Source organism: Loxodonta africana, chromosome 11 (assembly GCF_030014295.1).
Source record: "Loxodonta africana isolate mLoxAfr1 chromosome 11, mLoxAfr1.hap2, whole genome shotgun sequence".
Taxonomy (NCBI): Eukaryota; Metazoa; Chordata; class Mammalia; order Proboscidea; family Elephantidae; genus Loxodonta; species Loxodonta africana.
This window is the reverse complement of record NC_087352.1, coordinates 48,738,160-48,759,220: the sequence shown is the minus strand read 5'-3', so window position 1 is coordinate 48,759,220 and position 21,061 is coordinate 48,738,160. Positions and strand designations below refer to the sequence as shown.

The following is a 21,061-nucleotide window of genomic DNA, read 5'->3' as shown; positions in this document are numbered from 1 at the left end:
AAACCCTCTCAGTGATGATGGTAAGTTTCTTGCACAGAATAGGAAGAGATTTCACATGCAACATGGCAGATTATATTACAAATTATGTTACAAGTACATTTGGTAATTGAGTAATTGGAGGGCTCCAATGGGTCTAAAAAGGCCAGATTTGGCAAATATTATTTATTAGAAGTTATAGTAATGTGTACTAGAAAAGTTGCTCCCAACTAGGTTGAAAAAAATTAAAAAGGATAAATTCTATGATATCCATTTAGCAAAAGCACAAAAATTTTTAAAGAAAACTTGGTGAGTGTTGTTGAATATTATATGAATAAACAAAAAGGCAAGAGTGAATGTTGATACATAAGTGGAAAACCATGCCTTGCTCATGAATAGGAAGACTTAACATTGTAAAAATGTCTATTCTACCAAAAGCGATCTATAGACACAATGCAATTATGATCCAAATTTCAACAACATTTTTTTAATGAGATGGAGAAACAAATCACCAACGTCATATGAAAGGGAAAGGGGTCCCAGATAAGTAAAGCATTACTGAAAAAGAAGAACAAAGTGGGAAGCCTCATACTACCTGATTTTAGAACCTATTATACCACCACAGTAGTCAAAACAGCCTGGTACTGGTACGATAACAGATACATAGACCAATGGAACAAAATTGAGAATTCAGACATAAATCCTTCCACATGTCAGCAGCTGATTTTTCACAAAGGCCTAAAGTCAGTTAAGTGGGGAAAAGACAGTCTCTTTAACAAATGGTACTGGCATAACTGGATATCCGTCTGCAAAAAAATGAAAGAAGACCCATACCTCACTCCAGTCGCAAAAACTAACTGAAAATGTATCAAAGACCTAAATATAAAATCTAAAACGATAAAGATCATGAAAGAAAAAATAGGAACAATGCTAGGAGCCCTAATACATGGCATAAACAGTATACGAAACATTACTAACAATGCACAAACGCCAGACGAGAAAATACATAACTGGGGGCTCCTAAAAATCAAACACCTATGCTCATCCAAAGGCTTCACCAAAAGAGTAAAAAGATTACCTACAGACTGGGAAAAAGTTTTAGCTATGACATTTCAAATTAGCATCTGATCTCTAAAATCTACGTGATACTGCAAAAGCTCAACAAAAAGACAAATAACCCAATTAAAAAATGGGCAAAGGATATAAACAAGCACTTCACTAAAGATGACATTTAGGTAGCTAACAGATACATGAGGAAATGCTCACGATCATCAGCTATTAAAGAAATGCAAATCAAAACTAAAATGAGATTCCATCTCACTCCAATGAGGCTGGCATTAATTCAAAAAACACAAAATAATAAATGTTGGAGAGGTTGTGGAGAGACTGGAACACTTATACATTGCTGGTTGCAATGTAAAATGGTACAACCACTTTGGAAATCAATTTGGTGCTTCCTTAAAAAGCTAGAAATAGAACTACCATACGATCCAGCAATCCCACTCCTTGGAATATATCCTAGAGAAATAAGAGCCTTTGCACGAACAGATATATGCACACCCATGTTGACTGCAGCACTGTTACAATAGCAAAAAGGTGGAAGCAACCAAGGTACCCATCAATGGATGAATGGATAAATAAATTATGGTATATTCACATGATAGAATACTACACATCAATAAAGAACAAAGATGAATCCGTGAAACATTTCATAACATGGAGGAATCTGGAAGGCATTATGCTGGGTGAAATGAGTCAGTTGCAAAAGGAGAAATATTGTACGAGACCACTATTACAAGAACTCAAGCAATAGTTTAAACAGAGAAGAAAACGTTTTTTGATGGGTACGAGAGTGGGGAGGGAGGGAGGGAGAGGGGTATTCACTAATTAGGTAGTAGACAAGAACTATTTTAGGTGAAGGGAAAGACAACACACAATACAGGAGAGGTCAGCACAACTGGACTAAACCAAAAGCAAAGACGTTTCCTGAATAAACCGAATGCTTCAAAGGCCAGCGTAGCAGGGATAAGGGTTTGGAGACCATGGTTTCAGGGGACATCTAGGTCAATTGGCATAATAAAATCTATAAGAAAACATTCTGTATCCCACCTTGGAGAGTGGCGTCCGGGGTCTTAAACTCTAACAAGTGGCCATTTAAGATGCATCAATTGGTCTAGATTCACCTGGAGCAAAGGAGAATGAAGAACACCAAACACACAAGGTAATTATGAGCCCAAGGGACAGAAAGCACCACATAACCAGAGCTACATCAGCCTGAGACCAGAAGAACTAGATGGTGCCGGGCTACAACCGATGACTGCCCTGACAGGGAACACAACAGCAAACCCCTGAGGGAGCAGGACAGCAGTGGGATGCAGACCTCAAATTCTCATAAAAAGACCAGACTTAAAGGTCTGACTGAGACTAGAAGAACCCCTGAGGTCATAGTCCCCAGGCCTTCTGTTAGCCCAAAACAAGAGCCATTCCCAAAGCCAACTCTTCAGACAGGGATTGGACTGGACTATCAGATAGGAAATGTTATTGGTGAGGAGTGAGCTTCTCAGATCAAGTAGACACATGAGACTATGTGGGCAGCTCCTGTCTGGAGGGGAGATGAGAAGGCAGAGGGGGACAGAAACTGGCTGAATGGAGACGGAAATAGAGGGTGGAGAGAATGAGTGTGCTGTCTCATTAGGGAGAGAGCAACTAGGAATACATAGCAAGGTGTATATAAATTTTTGTATGAGGGGCTGACTTGATTTGTAAAGTTTCACTTAAAGCACAATAAAAAAAAAAAAAAAAGAATGAATGTTGATCCAACAGTACACAGAGAACCAAGAAAAATGAGTGGTGATATGTTGTCCTTTCATTGCTGAAGAAGCGTGGGGTTACCCTTGAAAAACATGTATGGAAAGAAGTTTTTCTGTTAACCCCAGTGCATTACTCACACCATTCTGGAGGTTCAAGCTGGTGATGAAAGCTAGAGTTTGGATTTCATTTGAAATTTTTTTAAAAAGATGATATTTCTCAGAATTATTGAACAAATACTTTCAGGGCTAAATGCAAGCAGAAGGTTGAAAGAGGAAAATCTATATACCATGTACAATTTTTAGTAGTATTTCATAACTAGCAGTGCAAATTACACACCGATGATGATCAACTGCTCTTGATTGACTGAAAAATAGGAAACAAGGGTCGGCAAACATAAAGCTGTGATTCCACAAATAGACATATGCACACCTATGTATGCTGCAGCACTGTTCACAATAGCAAAAAGATAGAAACAAGCTAGATGCCCATCAACAGATGAATGGATAAATCAACTATGGTATGTAAACACAATGGAGTATTATGCAACGATAAAGAACAATGATGGGTCTGTGAAGCATCTCATAACATGGATGAATCTGGGAGGGTATTACGCTGAGTGAAACAAGCCAATCACAAAGGACAAATATTGTATGAGACCACTACTATAAAAACTCATGAAAAGGTTTACACAAAAAAAGAAGCAATTTTTTTTTTACTAGGGAAGGGAGGGGTGGAGATAGAAAAACACTTGAAAGACTATAGATAAGTGATAACTTCGGTGAAGGGTAAGACAGTACACAGTAGTGGGGAAGCCAGCACAACTTGTACAAGACAAGGTCATGGAAGCTCCATAGACTCATCCAAACTCCCTGAGGGACTGAATTGCTGGGCTGAGGGCTGTGGGGTCCATGGTCTTGAGAAACATCTGGCTCAACTGGCATAACATAGTTCATGAAGAAAATGTTCTACATGTTACTTTGATGAGTAGCATCTGGGGCCTTAAAAGTCTGTGAGTGACCATCCAGGATACTCCACTGACCTCACCCCTTCAAGAGCAAGGAATAATGAAGGAAACTAAGCATACAAAGGAAAGATTAGTCCAAAGGACTAATGGACCACATCTACCACAGCCTCCACCAGACTGAGTCCAGTATAGCTAGATGGTGCCCAGCTACCACCACTGACTGCTCTGATAGGGATCACAATAGATGGTCCTGAACAGAGCTGGAGAAAAATGCAGAACAAAACTTCAACTCAAAAAAAAAGACCAGATTTACTGGCCTTACAGAGATTGAAGAAACCCTGAGAGTATGGCCCCCAGAGACTCTTTTAGTTCAGTAATGAAGTCACTCCTGAAGTTCACCCTTCAGCCAAAGATTAGACAGGCCCATAAAACAAAGCGAAGACTAAAGGGCCACAACAGCCCAGGATAAGGACTAGAAGGCAAGAGGGGACAGGAAAGCTGGTAATAGGGAACCCCAGGATTAAGAATGGAAAGTATTGACATGTCGTGGGGTGTTTAACCAATGTCATAAAACAATATGTGTACTAACTTTAATGAGAAACTAGTTTGTTCTGTAAACCATCATCTAAAGTACAATTTTTTTTTAATAAAAAAAAAAGTACAATTTAAAAAAATATATTGAAAAAAAGAAAAAAAGTGTGGCTTCAAGTTGGAAATATCAGCTCATCTGGCTTGTTGACCAGTAGTAATGCCAGTGTCTCTGCAACACTTCCTTTTTTTCTTTAAACAGCTTTATTGATATAAGATACCCATTTAAGGTATACATTTCAATGACTTTTAGTGTATTCATAGAGTTGTGCAACCATCACCACAATCAACTTTAGAATATTCTCACTACCCCAAAGGGGTAATGCTTTCACCCCCAATTTCCACCCCTCCCTCTCTCTCCACCCTCCTTAATCCTGTTGTTGCTGCTAGGTGCCGTTGAGTCGGTTCCGACTCATAGCGACCCTGTGCACGACAGAACGAAACACTGTCCGGTTCTGAGCCATCCTTACAATCATTGTTATGCTTGAGCTCATTGTTGCAGCCACTGTGTCAATCCACCTCGTTGAAGGTCCTCCTCTTTTCCGCCGACCCTGTACTCTGCCAAGCATGATGTCCTTCTCCAGGGACTGATCCCTCCTGACAACATGTCCGAAGTATGTAAGACACAGTCTCACCATCCTTGCTTCTAAGGAGCATTCTGGTTGTACTTCTTCTAGGACAAATTTGTTCATTCTTTTGGCAGTCCATGGTATATTCAATATTCTTCGCCAACCCACAATACAAAGGCATCAATTCTTCGGTCTTCCTTACTCATTGTCCCGCTTTCACATGGATATGATGCAATTGAAAACACCATGGCTTGGGTCAGGCGCACTTTAGTCTTCAGGGTGACATCTTTGCTCTTCAACACTTTGAAGAGGTCCTTTGCAGCAGATTTACCCAATGCAATGTGTCTTTTGATTTCTTGACTGCTGCTTCCATGGCTGTTGATTGTGGATCCAAATAAAATGAAATTCTTGACAACTTCAATCTTTTCTCCGTTTATCATGATGTTGCTCATTGGTCCAGTTGTGAGGATTTTTGTTTTCTTTATGTTGAGGTGCAATCCACACTGAAGGTTGTGGTCTTTGATCTTCATCAGTAAGTATTTCAAGTCCTCTTCACTTTCAGCAAGCAAGGTTGTGTCATCTGCATAATGCAGGTTGTTAATGAATCTTCCTCCAGTCCTGATGCCCCATTCTTCTTCATATAGTCCAGCTTCTCATATTATTTGCTCAGCATATAGATTGAATAGGTATGGTGAAAGAAAACAACCCTGATGCACACCTTTCCTGGCTTTAAACCAATCAGTATCCCCTTGTTCTGTCCGAACAACTGCCTCTTGATCTATGTAAAGGTTCCTCATGAGCACAATTAAGTGCTCTGGAATTCCCATTCTTCTCAATGTTATCCATAATTTGTTATGATCCACACAGTCAAATGCCTTTGCATAGTCAATAAAACACAGGTAAACATCCTTCTAGTATTCTCTGCTTTCAGCCAGGATCCATCTGACATCAGCAATGATATCCCTGGTTCCACGTCCTCTTCTGAAACCGGCCTGAATTTCTGGCAGTTCCCTGTCGATATACTGCTGCACCTGTTTTTGAATGATCTTCAGCAAAATTTTGCTTGTGTGTGATATTAATGATATTGTTCTATAATTTCCACATTCGGTTGGATTACCTTTCTTGGGAATAGGCATAAATATGGATCTCTTCCAGTCAGTTGGCCAGGAAGCTGTCTTCCGTATTTCTTGGCATAGACGAGTGACCACCTCCAGCGCTGCATCTGTTTGTTGAAACATCTCAATTGATATTCCATCAATTCCTGGAGCCTTGTTTTTCACCAATGCCTTCAGAGCAGCTTGGACTTCTTCCTTCAGTACTATCAGTTCCTGATCATATGCCATCTCTTGAAATGGTTGAACATCAACTAATTCTTTTTGGTATAATGACTCTGTGTATTCCTTCCATCTTCTTTTGATGTTCCTGCGTCATTTAATATTTTCCCCATAGAATCCTTCACTAATCCCTAGGCAATCACTAATCTACTTTCGGTCTCTATGGATTTGCCTATTCTGGACATTTCACATAAGTGGAATCAAACAATATGTAGTCCTTTTGTGACTGGCTGCTTCCACTTAGCATACTGTTTTCAAGGTTCTTCTGTGTTGTGGCATATATCAGTAATTCATTCCTTTTTAGTGCCAATCTGCAACACTTCTTAAGAGAAATTTTGGGGAAAGAGGGATGACTACACTGACTCTCTACATTCTTAGAAGAGTTACCCAAATAAGTAGGTGAAGACCAGGAAAGAAGCTTCTGTGGCTGGAAAACCCTCTCCTGAACAGAAGGCATCATAGGTTGTGGAACAAACCTAGGTTTTGTCACCTGCCAAGGATGAATCTACAGTTAGCTCTGCATTTACCTGGGTAAGGTATTGAACCTGTTTCCTCATCTGTTAAAGGGGATAATAAAGCTTATTTGTTCTAAGGATTAGAATAACATGTCTAAATTGCCTAGTTGAATCTCTTACATAACTGGTAACACTTTAACGAAAGACATCACCTGGTTTAGCAGACAATTTCCTTTTCTGCTGTGGGTTACCACAATGATTTTTTTTAAGTGATGTTCCAGTTTATGTCTAAGAAGTTCTCCTGGTATAGGTCTTAAAAGCTTGAAGCAGCCATTCAAGGCACAAGAATTGGTCTCTATTAGCCTGGAACAACAGAGAAAGAAGAAGAATCAGGAATAGGCAGAGGATATGAAATGTGTGGCTAATTGCCCCCATGAACAACTGCCTCCTTTGCTATGAGACCAAAAGAACTGGATGGTGCCCAGCTACCATTACTGAACATTTTGATCAAAGACTCCATAGAAGAATCCTGATCAAAAGGGGAAAAATGCTGAATAGACTTTGCAATTTTCATGGACTCCATATATCCAGGAACCATGGGGGGTAGATGAACCCCTGAAGCTATTGCCCTGAGATAATCTTTAAACATTGAACCAAAAATATCCCATGATATCTTCTTAAAACCAAACAATAACTTAGTAAGTAAAAAAAAATGTCTGCCTTGAGCATTATGCTGTTTTAAAATCTATACGGAATTAAAATGACAACAGGAACTCCAAAGATTAGATAGGAACCTTAAGGGGCTGTGAGTTATGTTAATGGTGGAGGAACAAGTCAAAAAAGGAGGGTGAGAATGGTTGCACAACTCGAAGAATGTAATCAATGTCACTGAATTGTACATGTAGAAACTGTTGAATTGGTGTATGTTTTGTTGTGTATATTCTCAACAACGAAAAAATTAAAAAAAATTTTTTTTTAATTCTGGTATAATATTCACCTGTAACAGTAATTTACAAGGCATGGCTCCTCCCATGCCCGTTCTTGGCGTCCGCTGCTGTTGATGGAGGAGGAAGAAAAAACAAATGAAGCTTCCAAGAATTGGGCTAAATGTTAAGGGCCTTATGTGTCATCTGTGACTCCTCCCCAGGTGACTGCTTCCTGACAGTGCTGTCTCACATGTTAAAATACTGAGAAAGGTGCAGTATTTGACTCATGTAGTTCGTTTACCACATTTCACAGCCACGGGGTACTGACTATACTCAGGAAAGGGAAAGGACAGTTCGGTCAGGACGTGGTTCATGTTTCATGGCTTCCTCTAAAGGTGAGAACCTTTGACGACAGGTTTATTCTTCTTTACTAGAGATGACTAATCAATATTGAATTATTGGTATTAGTGAGGGCACCATGCAAATGGAGGGCTTCTCAGACACCCTTGGAGAGACAATGTGTTAACTAGAAAGAATGCAGATTTGCCTTCTGTTTAGCTGTGTGATCTAGGACAAGTTTCTTTGTTTTTCAATTTTGTATTTGCTTTTAATGATACACATTCTAAATGGATACATGCACATCCTTAAGAATCCACAGAAGGGGCAAGGTCTCTTGGAAGTACCATCCCTCAATCTCAGTACTTTCCCCAGAGGAAGGATTTGGTATCTTTCCAGACATTCTCCTATTCATTTACATATATAGACCTCTAAAATACATGTAATTTTGTTGTATGTATGGTATAAATTATATATACTTGTTATGAGATTGGTTTCTTTTACTTAATAAACCTGTTGCCGTCGAGTTGATTCCGACTCATCGCAACCCTATAGGACAGTAGAACTGCCCCATACGGTTTCCAAGGAGCACCTGGTGGATTCGAACTGCCGACCTCTTGGTTAGCAGCCATAGAACTTAACCACTACGCCACCAGGGTTTCCTACTTAATAATCAGTTTTAGCAATCTTACACAATCAATCCAATCCATTTTTTAAAAACTGTTACATATTAGTATTCCATAGTGTGGCCAAACCAGTTGTTGTCAAGTTGATTCTGACTCATGGCAACCTCGCGTGTGTGTCAGAGTAGAACTGTTCTCCACAGGGTTTTCAATAGCTGTGATCTTTTGGAAGTAGATCACCAGGCCTTTCTTCCTAGGTGCCTGTGGGTATATTCAAATCACCAATCTTTCAGTTAGTAGCCAAGTGCTTAATCATTTGTGCCACCCAGGGACATAGTATGGCAGTACCACAGTTAATTTATCTGTTCTTATATTGATGATGTATAGGTTGGGTGGAGTTTTTTAGATTTACAAATGTGTTTCAAAGGACTTCTTGGTATGTGCCTTCTTGAGTACATAGTGGTTCTCTAGACTAGATGCCAAAAAATGGATTTGCTGGATGGAAGAGTATTCACAAATTACATTTTACTAGATACTAAAAAATGGGCAGGGCCTTTAACAGAGTCTCAGAATGGTGTGGTGAAGAAGGGCATGAATTCCTGCACCATGCTGCCCGGGTTTGAATCTTAGCTCTGCCACTTACTAGCTTATCATTCTCTGCCTCAGTTTCCTCATCTGTAAAACTACGATAATAGTAGTTCCTACTTCACTTGGTTGTTAGGAAATTAAGTGAGTCAGTATGTATAAAGCAATTCTCAGTAGTATAGAAAGCCTTACATAAGTGTTAGCTGCTATTAGTGGCTTTGGGTTTAACTTCAGCAAAATTACAAAAATAATATCTTTCTCTTAAGTCAGTGCAGAACAAGTAAGAGGCTATAGAAGAATTCTTTGAACCCTGAAAGCCCTCTAATGATGCCAAGTTTTATTTTGGCTAATCCGTTTTTTTTTGTCCCACAGATACCCTGTGGCTGACTGCTGTCAGCAGGAAGCCTGCCATCAGTTTGAAGGGTCTAGGGAGCACTGGTGGCCCACATGCAGATAATGGGTGTCCGCTCTTCTGGAGCTGCCAGGAAAGCCAGCAGAGTGCTTCATCACTGGGGATAGGAGGGATTAGTTCTGATTAGCCAGTCTAATTCAACGTCAAGTGCGTTCTGGAATTTATCATCTGAGTTGCTGTGGATTTGGACACCACACCCACTATCACTTAATCCCCAACCCCATGTTAGTGAGGGGAAAGCAACCCTCCCCCAAGATGGGTTCTGGAAATGGGGAAGGAGGGCATGCTGGGTGTCAACTAACAGGTAATGAGTGCCTACTATGTGGGCACTATCTGGGCACTTCATATACCTCTCACATTTGGTCCTCACAGCAAAGCTACCGTGTTGCTGTTCTTAATGACTTGGAAGCTTAAGTAACTTCAGAGGGTTAATATAACAAGACTAATTCCCCATGGCCTGCAAAGGGCAGAGCTGGGAAATGAGTTCCGGTTTGTCGAGACCGAACAATGTGCTCTTCCTTGAGTATGGTTAGGGTTGCATGTGCAACACAGAGGTAAGAAAATAAGCACATGAAAAGATGCTCAGTGTCATTAGTCATGAGGGAAATGCAAATTAAAACCACAGTGAGATAGCATTTCACACCCACTAGAATGGCTCCAGTAAAAAAGACAGCCAAATATTGGTGAGAATGTGGAAAGATGCCAAGAATCGTTGTTGCTGGGAGTGTAAAATGGTACAGACATTCTAGAAAAGAGTTTGGCAGTTTCTTAAGAAGTTAAACTTAAATTCTACTATGTGACCCAGCAGTTCACCCCTAGGTTCTACCCAAGAGAATGAAAACATATATCAACACAAAGAATTATACACCAACGTTCCCAGTAGCATTATTCATAATAGCCATAAATTGGAAACAACCTAAATATCCATCCACTGTTGAATGGCAAACAAAATGTGGTATAGCCATTCAATGGAATACTACCGAGCAATAAAAAAAAACAAACTACAGATACATGGGACGATATGGATGAAACTCAAAAATATCTTCCGTAAAAGAAGCTAAACACAAGAGACCACATATTTTATGACTTTATTTGTATGAAATACGCAAAAGAGGCAAAGCTATAGAAACTGAAAGTAGACTAGTTGTTGCCAGGCCAAGGAGCATGGGGGAGGGACATGTAATAACCATAAATGTGCATGAGCGTGATGAAAATGTTCTAAAACTGATCTGTGGTGATGGTTGCACAACTTAGAAAATTTACTTCAAAAAAAATCACTGAATTAAACACTTGGAAAAGGTGAAATATATGATATGCAAAATATGCCTCAATCAACTTAATTTAAAAAAAAAATAGGAGCAAGAAGGAGATAAATACTTAATGATCACTGTCATGGATTGAATTATGTCCCCCCAAAATACGTGCTGTAAATCCTAACCTCTATGCCTGAGGTTATAATCCCATTTGGGAATGGATTTTCTTTGTTACGTTAATGGGAGGTACCTTGAGTCAATCTCTTTTGAGATATAAAAGAGATTAAACAAGCTAGCAGAGGGGAGATGGGATAAGGCAGAAAACAAAACTTTTGGAGATCTCCAAGGAAGCAGGAAGCAGAAGCTGAAGAGACAAGGACCTTCCTCCAGAGCCAACAGAGACAGAAAGCCTTCCCCTAGATCTGGCACTCTGAATTTGGACTTCTAGCCTCCTAAACTGTGAGAATAAATTTCTGTTTGTTAAGGCCATCCATTTACAGTATTTTTGCTATAGCAGCACTAGATAATTAAGACAAGCACCAACTGTATTCATTGAAGCACTGATTATGATAGCAAAAGTTTGGAAACCCATTGCCATCGAGTCGATTCTGACTCATAGGGTTTCCAAGGAGTGGCTGGTGAAATTGAACTGTTGACCTTTTTGATTAGCAGCCGAGCTCTTATCTACTGTGCCACCGGGGCTCCAAAAGGTTGGAACAACCTAAATGTCCACAATAGGAAGATGGTTACAGTATATCCATACAATAGATTTTTTTTTTTTTTTAACAGCACTGGTCATGGGAAAGAATCAGGCAGCTATGTATGCACTGATATGGAATAATCTCCAAGATATATCGTTAAGTGAAATAAGCAAGGCATAAAAGAGGGTTCAGAGTATGGTATCACTTTTACAACACACACAAAAAGAAGTATGCTTCCCGTACACTTATTTATACATAGAATGCTCTGAAAATACACAAGAACCCGGTAACCTGGTTGCCCCCAGAGAGGAGACCTAAGTGTCTGGGCTAAGGATGGGATACCAGTCGAGGACCGTGACTGTCTCTGCATATCCTCTGAGTATTTTGGATTTATACATGATACCTAATAAACAATCATGAAGATGGTGCAGGACTGGGCAGCGTTTTGTTCTGTTACACAAAAGGCCACCATAAGTCGAAGCCGACTTGATGGCAACTAATAACAACAACAACCTAATAAACAAATAAAATTTTATTTTTAAATATTAGCAGCGAGCAGCTCTATGTGCCAGACAGCGCGCACCCAGCACATAATATGGGGAATGCTGAGCTTACTTGCTGCTGTTCTGGATTTGTTTTGATTTTTTTTTTTCAGATGTAATACAGTCTTCCTCCCATTGGTATCCTCCTCTCCTCTGACATTTAAAATATGTGGCGGTTTCCAATTCTTTAATGGAGGACTAAAAAAACAGCTCAAGTCTTCTTGAAACCTGACAGAGAGTTTAGTTTCCTCCCTGACTTTATATTCGAGAAACCACCTGAAAAACAGAGAGGCTAAGTAACTTTTCCAAGGTGGCACATCTTGTTAGTGGCAAAGCCCAGGTTTCTTGATTCTGATTTTCCAGTTTTTCTGTTGAAAGGTGCTTTCCCCTGCCTATCTTATCCTTGTCCTCTCTCAGGGTAAGGACAAAGAAGAGAAGAACATTTATGATGCTGTAAATGTATACAGAGTTGACGATAGTGCAATGAAACGAACTTCCATGAGCTCATTAAAATCACTTTGGTTTGAACTTGAATTTCATAGGCTGACTGTCGTGTCCAGTCTAAAAATGTTTCATCAGGGTCTGGCTAAGAACTTTGTGTGGCAAAGAAAATCTCCCTCTGGCTCCTCCTGCTCTTGTCCTTCAACAGAATGACGTGCTGCCCAATCCTGCTCCATTGGCATCATTGGTTGCAGATTGGACCGTTGCTATCTATAGGGTTTTTATTAACTGATTTTCAGAAATAGGGTTTTTATTGACTGATTTTCTGGAATAGGTCGTCAGACCTTTCTTCCTAGTCCTCTTAGTCTAGAAGCTCCAATGAAACTTGTTCAGCATCATAGCAACACACAAACCTCCACTGCGCATTGGAGGGGTGAATCAAACCTGGGGCTCCCATAAGGAGGGCAAGAATTCTGCCACTGAACCACTACTGCCCCCATTATCCCCCTTTGGAGAATGTTTTTAAAATATGAGTCTAAGAGGTGAAACCCTGTGGAGTTTCAGCCATCAACCAGTATGGAGGGGCGGGGGCGAAAAAACCCAAACCTGTCGAGTTGATTCCGACTCATAGTGACCTTGTATGACAGAGTCAAACTGTCCCATGTGGTTTCCAAGGAACACCTGGTGGATTCAAAAACTGCCAGCCTTTTGGTTAGCAGCCATAGCTCTTAACCGCTACACCACCAGGGTTTCCAGTGTAGGGGAGGACCTGGAAAATCTTAGGTTCTCTTCTGTCTCATTCCCTGCCCTATAATCACCAAGAATAAAACCGACTCTGGGTGTCATTAATTGAGCCTGGATTTATTGTGAAAGTCAGTTGTGGGGACCTGGGAAGAGGTCCAGGAGAGAGTGTCAGTCGTACCTCTGCTCCACTTTTTCCTTCATCCTTCAACCCAGTCAGCCTAGCAGAAAATTTCTTGTATATGGCCTCAATTTGCCTTATTTTCTGAAGAATTTTTAAATCTTTTTTCGTAAATAAAGTGTACTTTAGGGACAAGGAACACCCCATTTAATGAAAAGAGCCTTGAGGGATTATACTGTGTTCAAGGGTTTATGCCATTCAGAAGCAGGACTATTCTCTGAGAGAATATTCTAACTGATATGGGTTTAACTTTAAAGCAGGCTCATACTAAATATTTAAAGTATGAACGCTTCCTATGGCTAACCTTATGACTAAGGGAAGAGACGGTATGACTTTAAAAGCCTTTCTCCAAAATATCTAAAATCTCCTACAATGATCGTTACGCTTGGCCCTCCTCCGCAACTCCACCCGACCCCTCACTCATCTTGCAGCAGCAGCCTGAGACTCGGCTTTGGTTGACCACAACCTGTACTCCTTCGTGGGCTCTGATTGGTCTAAACTGACCCGTACTCTGAGCTCAGTGACTGGTTCACTAACCAAGATCTAAGCCAATCAGCACATCGCATTCCCAAAAGGCGTTCAGCGCAAAGATAGGTCTTTTACTCTCTCCTGAACGTGAAAAAGAAAGCAAGCGGCCCTAGGAGAGGCTGGTAGCCATCTTGAAACTGTGTGAAAGCTTGTCTGAGGGTGAAACCAAAACAGAGAAGAGCAGAGTTCAAGAAACGCGAGAAATAGAGTCAGGGGCCAGACTAGACTGCTTGTAAATCCCCGTTATCATTTAAGGTAGTTGGGGTTGCATTTTTTGATACTTCTGGAAAGCACCCCAACAGCGCTCACATCCTCTCTTCCCCAGCCAATGACCCCTGAAATTCCCACTACTGACTCTCCATTCCAGATTCCTATGTCATTCATGCCTTTACGCAGTTACAGACAGATATAAAAGCCTTAACGATCAGACGGCTTAATCAAAGAATGCTTCCGCAAGAAAGAGCAAGGCAGAACGGTGGAAAGCCTAGCCCAATGAAACCCATTTCTTTGTTTCTTAATGATTTATTTTATTGTGTTTGATACTGTCGTCGAAAATGTACAAAGCAAAACATACGCCAATTCAACAATGTCCACATGTACAGCTCAGTGACATTGATTCCATTCTTCAGTTGTGCAATCATTCTCACCTTCCTTTTCCAAGTTATTCCTCCACCATTAATATGAACTCACTGCCCCCTAAGTTTCTTCTTTAACCTCTCCAGTTGTTGCTGTCAATTTTATTCCATAGAGACAGCTCTTTTAAAAAAAGAGCACAATGCTCAACAATCTTTACTAGTTAGGCTAAACTCTTGTTTGGCAACCAAACTCATTTCTGATTTCCATAAATACCCTATTTCTTTCTGTTCTCCATGTTTTTGTTTTGTTCATTTGTTTCCTCTACACCGAAGGGCCACCTTCCATTTCTGTATGTTCAAACACCTCCGATTTCAAATCCCAGCTCAAATGCTAGCTTATCCTTGAAACCTCCTCTGATATCCTCAGCTGGAAAAAGACAGCCCCTCCTAAGTGATGGACGGCTCACCTCAGTGTACCCTCCCCACTCTCTGTGTATCTTCTACACAAATGTAGACTGTAAGCTGTTCGCCTGCAGGATATGGTCTGGCTTATCTTTGGTATTCACCACTCCACTCTCAGCTTGTGGCTGGGCCTTCGATCTCTGAGTAGGCATGTTTAGTGATTGAAAAGAACAAATAGTTTCCTTCAGGAACTGCAGGCAGAATAAATGGCTAGAGCAGTGGTTCTCAGAGTGGGATCCCCAACCAGCACCATCAGCATCACTTGAGAACTTGCAAGAAATGCACATTCTTGGGACCTTCAGAATCTGAAACTCTGGATGAGAGGAAGGTCTTAAACTAGTGATGGAAGAGAAAATGGCCTGGTCACCTAAGAGTAGGGTGAAGATCAAGGGATTAGTAGTGCGTGTGAGCTGTGAGGTGGCAGATATGCGGTAGCAGCATGGAAGGGTCAGCCCTGAAGTGGTATAATGTCGTAAATCCAGAACGGAAAGTCTTGTCAACCTGGTGTCCACAGCCTCCCAGGCAGTTTCTCCATTCAGGCCCTGCCATGTGGGTGTGAATCTGCAGAAACCCCAAGGACAGCACTAAGCGTTTTAAAATGTTCTTTCTTTCAGGTAGGGTGGTTGTCTATTCCTTCACTTTTGCCAACCGGAAGATGGCTCAGTCACTTTCTCCCAGGTTTCTTTACATTTCTGCATTTTCCTTTTGGCAGAATTAAGGCCAACATAACAGGGCTCCAGGTTGCTTCTAGAATGTGAAACTACCAGTAACTCAAAGAATTTGTCAAGCTACTTTGATGTGCCTGGGCAAAGCTGTGGAATATCTCAGTACAGACAACGAGAGACAATAAGAAAGGTGTCTGGTAAGATTCTTTGGAGGTGTCCCATGAGCCCTGCTGGTGATTCTCATTTGCCCCCTCCGGTGCCTAACTTGCCTTCACTCAGAACAAGGGAGCACTCTGTTAATTGTGACCCTCCATCACTGGCCTCCCATTCCAGCCCACAGTGTGACTCCTGGATTAGGAATGACACCACTCCTGAGATGGCATGCCCAGCTCCTAAGTCTGCTCAGCGCCACCAATAGCTAGTTGATTTCAGAGTTCTTGCTGCCATTCCTACCCCTTCACTCTACAATGTCTGTATTTAAGCCAAAAGAGAATCAATGCAAAGCTCAACTATAATCTTTGAAGAAAACCTAGGCCTGTGCCTTAGTTTTCGTAATAATCGCAGACATTATCTTGTAGGTATAGCTATACCCTTACCTTCCATTCCTATGGATTCATGAAAATTCATTTAAATATGGTATTGATATGTATTCAAATACATATTCTATACCCTTGCCTATTCTAGATATTTCATGTAAGTGGGATCATACAATATTTGTCCTTTTGTGACTACAGACCAAGGTCTATTAGTGGTTATCAGGGGCAGGCAGTAGGGAGGAGGAAAGGAGGACTCAATGCTTAGAGCATACTGAACTTCTGTTAAGGGCAATGGTATAATTTGGGAACAGATAAGTGTGATGGTTAGACAACATGATGAACACAAAGTACACTGTACATGTACAATGTATATGTAACGACTGTCGAAATGTCAAATGTTTTGTTCCGTATGTATTTACCACAATTTTTTTAAAAAGCATTCTCAGATGAGTTTGATAAACCTCTTATGGCTCTTTTTATATAACAAGCACACCATCAACTATTTTTAGGCAAAAATATTTTCCTTATTTATCGTGGATACATTCTAAAATATAGTGAAACCTGTGAAAGCCAGAACTCAACAGGATTGCCTTATTTTTCTGGGTCTTGGAGGTTTTCCACTTTTGACAGAGTGCAGTCTTTCCACTTTTCTACCAGTTGTTTTGTGGAAAGTATTTGAGCTTTCCTTCTCTGACACGTTTCCGCCTTACACAGGTTCTGGCTTTTGCACGTTTCACTATATAATACTTTTTTTTAAAGTTTTATTCTCAAACACACTGTTTTCTAAGTACAGAATTTTCCTCAAAAAATCTAACTTTCTGTCAGACTTGCTAGTCTGGCAGAGGCTGGAAAAACCCCAAGAGTATGGCTTCTGGACACCCTTTTAACTCAGTACCGAAGTCCCTCCTGAGGTTCACCCTTTAGCCAAAGATGAGACAGGTCTATAAGGCAAACAACAACGCATGTGAGGAACATGCTTCATAGTTCAATTATGTATAGAAGACTACATGGGCATACCAGTCCAAAAGCAAAGATGAGAAAGCAGGAAAACTGGGAACCCGGGGTGAAGAAGGTGAGAGAGTGTTGACACATCGTGGAGTTGGCAACCAATGTCACAAAATAATTTCTGTGTTAATTGTTTAATGAGAAACTCATTTGCTCTGTAAACTTTTATCTAAGACACAACAGAAAAAAAAAAAAACTAACTTTCTGTGCTGTTTTTGTTTAATCACTGCACTGATGTCAATAATGGATAGTTTTTATTACTTCGTACAGTTTGTATTATGAAAGCATTCTGAAGCGTTAGCGAAAAAAGGAGAGAGCAGGTTTTTAATTAGCCAAGGGGACAAACTAACTTTTGCTGAGAAATTACTATGTGATGAATACTTTTGGTATATTTACTCTTCTAATTCCTTCATCAAGCCTGTCAAAGTGGATACTTTTATCTTCATTTTACAGATAAAACCAGGGTTCAAACAGGTTGAAAAGCGTGTCAGGAGTTGATTCCGGATCAGAATTAAAAGCCTGTGTCTTTTTCTGCACACCATCCTATTTCCTGTCACATCCGCCCAGATTAGGAAATTCACCAGCACCCTCCTTAACCAGCTGATGTCAAGCAGATTGCAACTCATGGCAACCTCATGTGTATCAGAGCAGAACTCTGCTACATAGAGTTTTCGATGGCTGATTTCTCAGAATTAGAGCACCAAGCCTTTCTTCTACGGTGCTGCTGGGTGGACTCAAACCTCCAACCCTTCCATTAGCAGCCAAGCTTGTTAACTGTGTGCACCACCCAGGGATTCCGCACCCTCCTTAAAAACCAAAACCAAACCCACCTCGGTGGAGTCTATTCCGATTCATATCAATCCTATAAGACAGAGTAGAACTGCCCCATAGGGTTCCAAGGCTGTAAATCTTTATGGAAGCAGACTGTGTTTATCTTTCTCCCACAGAGAGGCGGGTGGGTTCAAACTGCTAACCTTTTTGTTTAGCAGCTGAGCGCTTTAACCACTGCATCCCCAGGGCTCCTGCATCCTCCTTACATAGGCTGATATCAACATGTAAGCATGCACAGCACTATTAAAAACTGATTAAGTTGGGAGGAGAAAAAAAAACAAAAATGCTTCAGGTGATAAAAAAGAGGAATTCTATCCTACCTAAAAATCTTCTCCAAATTGTGAGCGAATGTTTTATAAAAACTCAAAAGAGCAATGGAATTTGGGAGCTCCAATACATTTAGTTTGTTTTAAATCTTGATTTCAAGTATCTGAACATATTTATTAGCCTCCAGGGCCTTTTAATATAGGATGTGTCAATATGTCAGTTCGGAAGTTTGCTCACAACATCCTGAGTTTCAATTCAGAAACATCACAGCCTAAATGTTTGTTCAATTTACCTTAGCTGGTCTGCTGTTATAAAATGTCTCACACATGTTTGGAGCAGTAAGACTGAATTGTCATTCCTGGCTAATTCATCTCCAAAAATGAAAGCTAGCTTTACTTGAGGTAAAGGGTATAGAAAGGAAATAATTAGAGCAGAAGCAGCTCTAAATGCTGCTCTTTCATCTACTTTTAAACGATTGCCAGATATCTGTAACTTACACCTTTAATCAGTGGTTTTAAAGTTTAGATTTCATGAAAGCAGAACTTGACGGTGGCGCCATTTTATCAATGGATTATTTTTTCTTTTTGCCTTCAATTTTTTTTTTAAAATCTGTGTAACGACTCGATCAATGTTTGCATCAGCCATTACGAAATGTCTGATAGCTTTTCAGCAACTTGCATCACCTATATTGTCAGACAAGATATCCTGATGTCTACACAGCAAGTGGAGATTTTAAATCATCACTCAGATAAGCCAAGTAAAAGGAATCACTTTTGACTAAAATACTCAAATATTTCAGGGAAAAGTATCTGGGGTCTGAGTTACCTCCGTTTTCCACGTTACTTAACAAAGGTAGACCAGCCTTTGCAAACCACTTCTTGGAGTCATCCTACAGATATATTCTTTCTAATTGTTGAGACAGCCATGCTGTGAAAAGAAACTATTTTAATTATTGTCCAACAAAATAAAGAAACATTAAAAGGAAACATAAATAATTTTCAAAAAGGGTCAGAACGAACTTCATCTAAAAGGCCATGAGAATTTGGCCACTTAAAAATATTAGGTACCCGAATATCCCATATAGCCCCTATTGTTTCCTCTTGTTCCGTGTCATAAGGAAGCAATCTGCTCTGTTCCCTATTGCAGAAAATGTCAACAGCTATACAGTTAAAGCACAGCCATTCCTTATGTAAAAACCGAAGTCTCCATACTTACTTTTCAGTACCTTGTCTGAGAGCCGTTATAGGAGGGCGGACACGGTGTGGGCTTCCAGGGCTGTGTGCGAGGCATTAACTGGGGGTTCAGTCCTGGGACAGAGATTCAGAGTTGTTACAGGGCTCGGGGTCTTTTCCACGAACAGGGCAAAGCAGAGTTGGGTCTGTTTCCAGAAAAGCTCCGACCTTCCTAAGAGGGAAAATTCTGTGCCCGGGGAAGTTCTGGAAGAAGAACATTTTTCCCCTGCCCTTGAATGAACTAGGTCATTGCTGAAGCTGGAGAATATTTTTTAGCATCACTGTGATGAAACTTGAGGGCTGTTTCTGCAGTAGGTGTGACGCTTGTTGTTGACGCTGGGGAGGCCCTGGCACAGGGGCCTGGTGAAATGCAGCCCCAGCGAGCTGATGAAACCCAGACGGCTGGCTGTCACTGACCGAGCACTGATCGGGAACTCTCTGCAGAGCCCATGCAGGACCTCAGGTTCAGCTGCTCACCTCTCAGAAAAGTAAAACCTGGCTGCTTAATGAAGTGATTAAGGCAGGAGTAAGACAACCAGTTCTCATAGCTAGGGGATCAGACATTTGAAATATACGTAGGAAACCCATGGAGGGTGTGAAGGGGAGGTGAAAATAAGAGTCATATGTTGTTCATTTTGAACTGGTATGATAGTTGTCCTCGGAAGTTCTCTGAGAAAAGCAGAAGCCACAGCGAGGCAGGATCCCTTCCTCCCCCCTCGCGGCAGTCAACCTCCCTCCCCACCCCCAACACAGTCCTCTCTCTCTCCATGCTGTCTTTCTTTTATACACTACACAAACACACACACATACACACACTGTCCACTCTCTCACTCACACGCACACATACACTGTCCACTCTCTCTCACACACATACACTCTCTCTCTCCACTCTTTGTTTCTCTTATACACCACACACACACACTCACACGCACACGTCCTATTTTCACTACAGTAGTAAGAAAGAAGAAAAGGGAGGGAGGCCTGAAGAAATCCACAGAATAAATACCATGGGCTCTGTGGCTTCAAATGGTCAAAGATCGTTCTTGTTGGCAAAGTAGATTTTGTAATGTGGGTATTTTGTTCATTGAATTTTGTCTAAATCCAAGAAAGAACACAGAGAAGCCAGAACTATCATTCTGTAACTACTGTGCCTGGCTACAGAAGTATTTTAATATAGATAGCCCCCAGCTTAGAAAGAAACCTCTTAAGACTCCCCAGAGACTGCTAAAATTAGCACCTCAAAGTGGGTGACTTTGAAAGGGACCTAACTGTAAATATCCACTTTCTACTATAATCCTCAAAAGCAAGTTGTTTTGACACAGCACAGTGTCTACATCATGATACCTTGGTGGACTGAAATTTTACACAAGAAAAAAATGACTATCTATAATGATTAAATATAACAAAAGTATAGGGTTGATTTGCTCCGTCTTTCACTTTTATCTTCACATGAGAAGAAAATTTTTGAAAGGCAAGAGGCTCTAAAACAATGACTATCTCTTTGGGAACGCATCTGCGAAAT

General features: G+C 40.7%; 1 protein-coding gene across 4 annotated transcripts in view; it reads right to left on the bottom strand.

Moving 5' to 3' along the window:
* Nucleotides 1-20,762, bottom strand: part of ALPK2 (alpha kinase 2) — a 138,659-nt gene extending 117,897 nt beyond the window's left edge. Inside the window, exons 1-2 of one of the 4 annotated variants that reach the window (XM_064294462.1) lie at nt 19,523-20,762; nt 6,910-19,234 (exon numbers count right to left, since the gene is read on the bottom strand). The gene's annotated coding sequence lies outside the window, so the exon portion shown is untranslated. The remainder of the gene's footprint in view (nt 1-6,909; nt 19,235-19,522) is intronic. The other 3 variants (XR_010323444.1, XM_003406707.3, XM_064294463.1) reach the window with 3 other exon arrangements.
* Nucleotides 20,763-21,061: the final 299 nt, after the last annotated feature.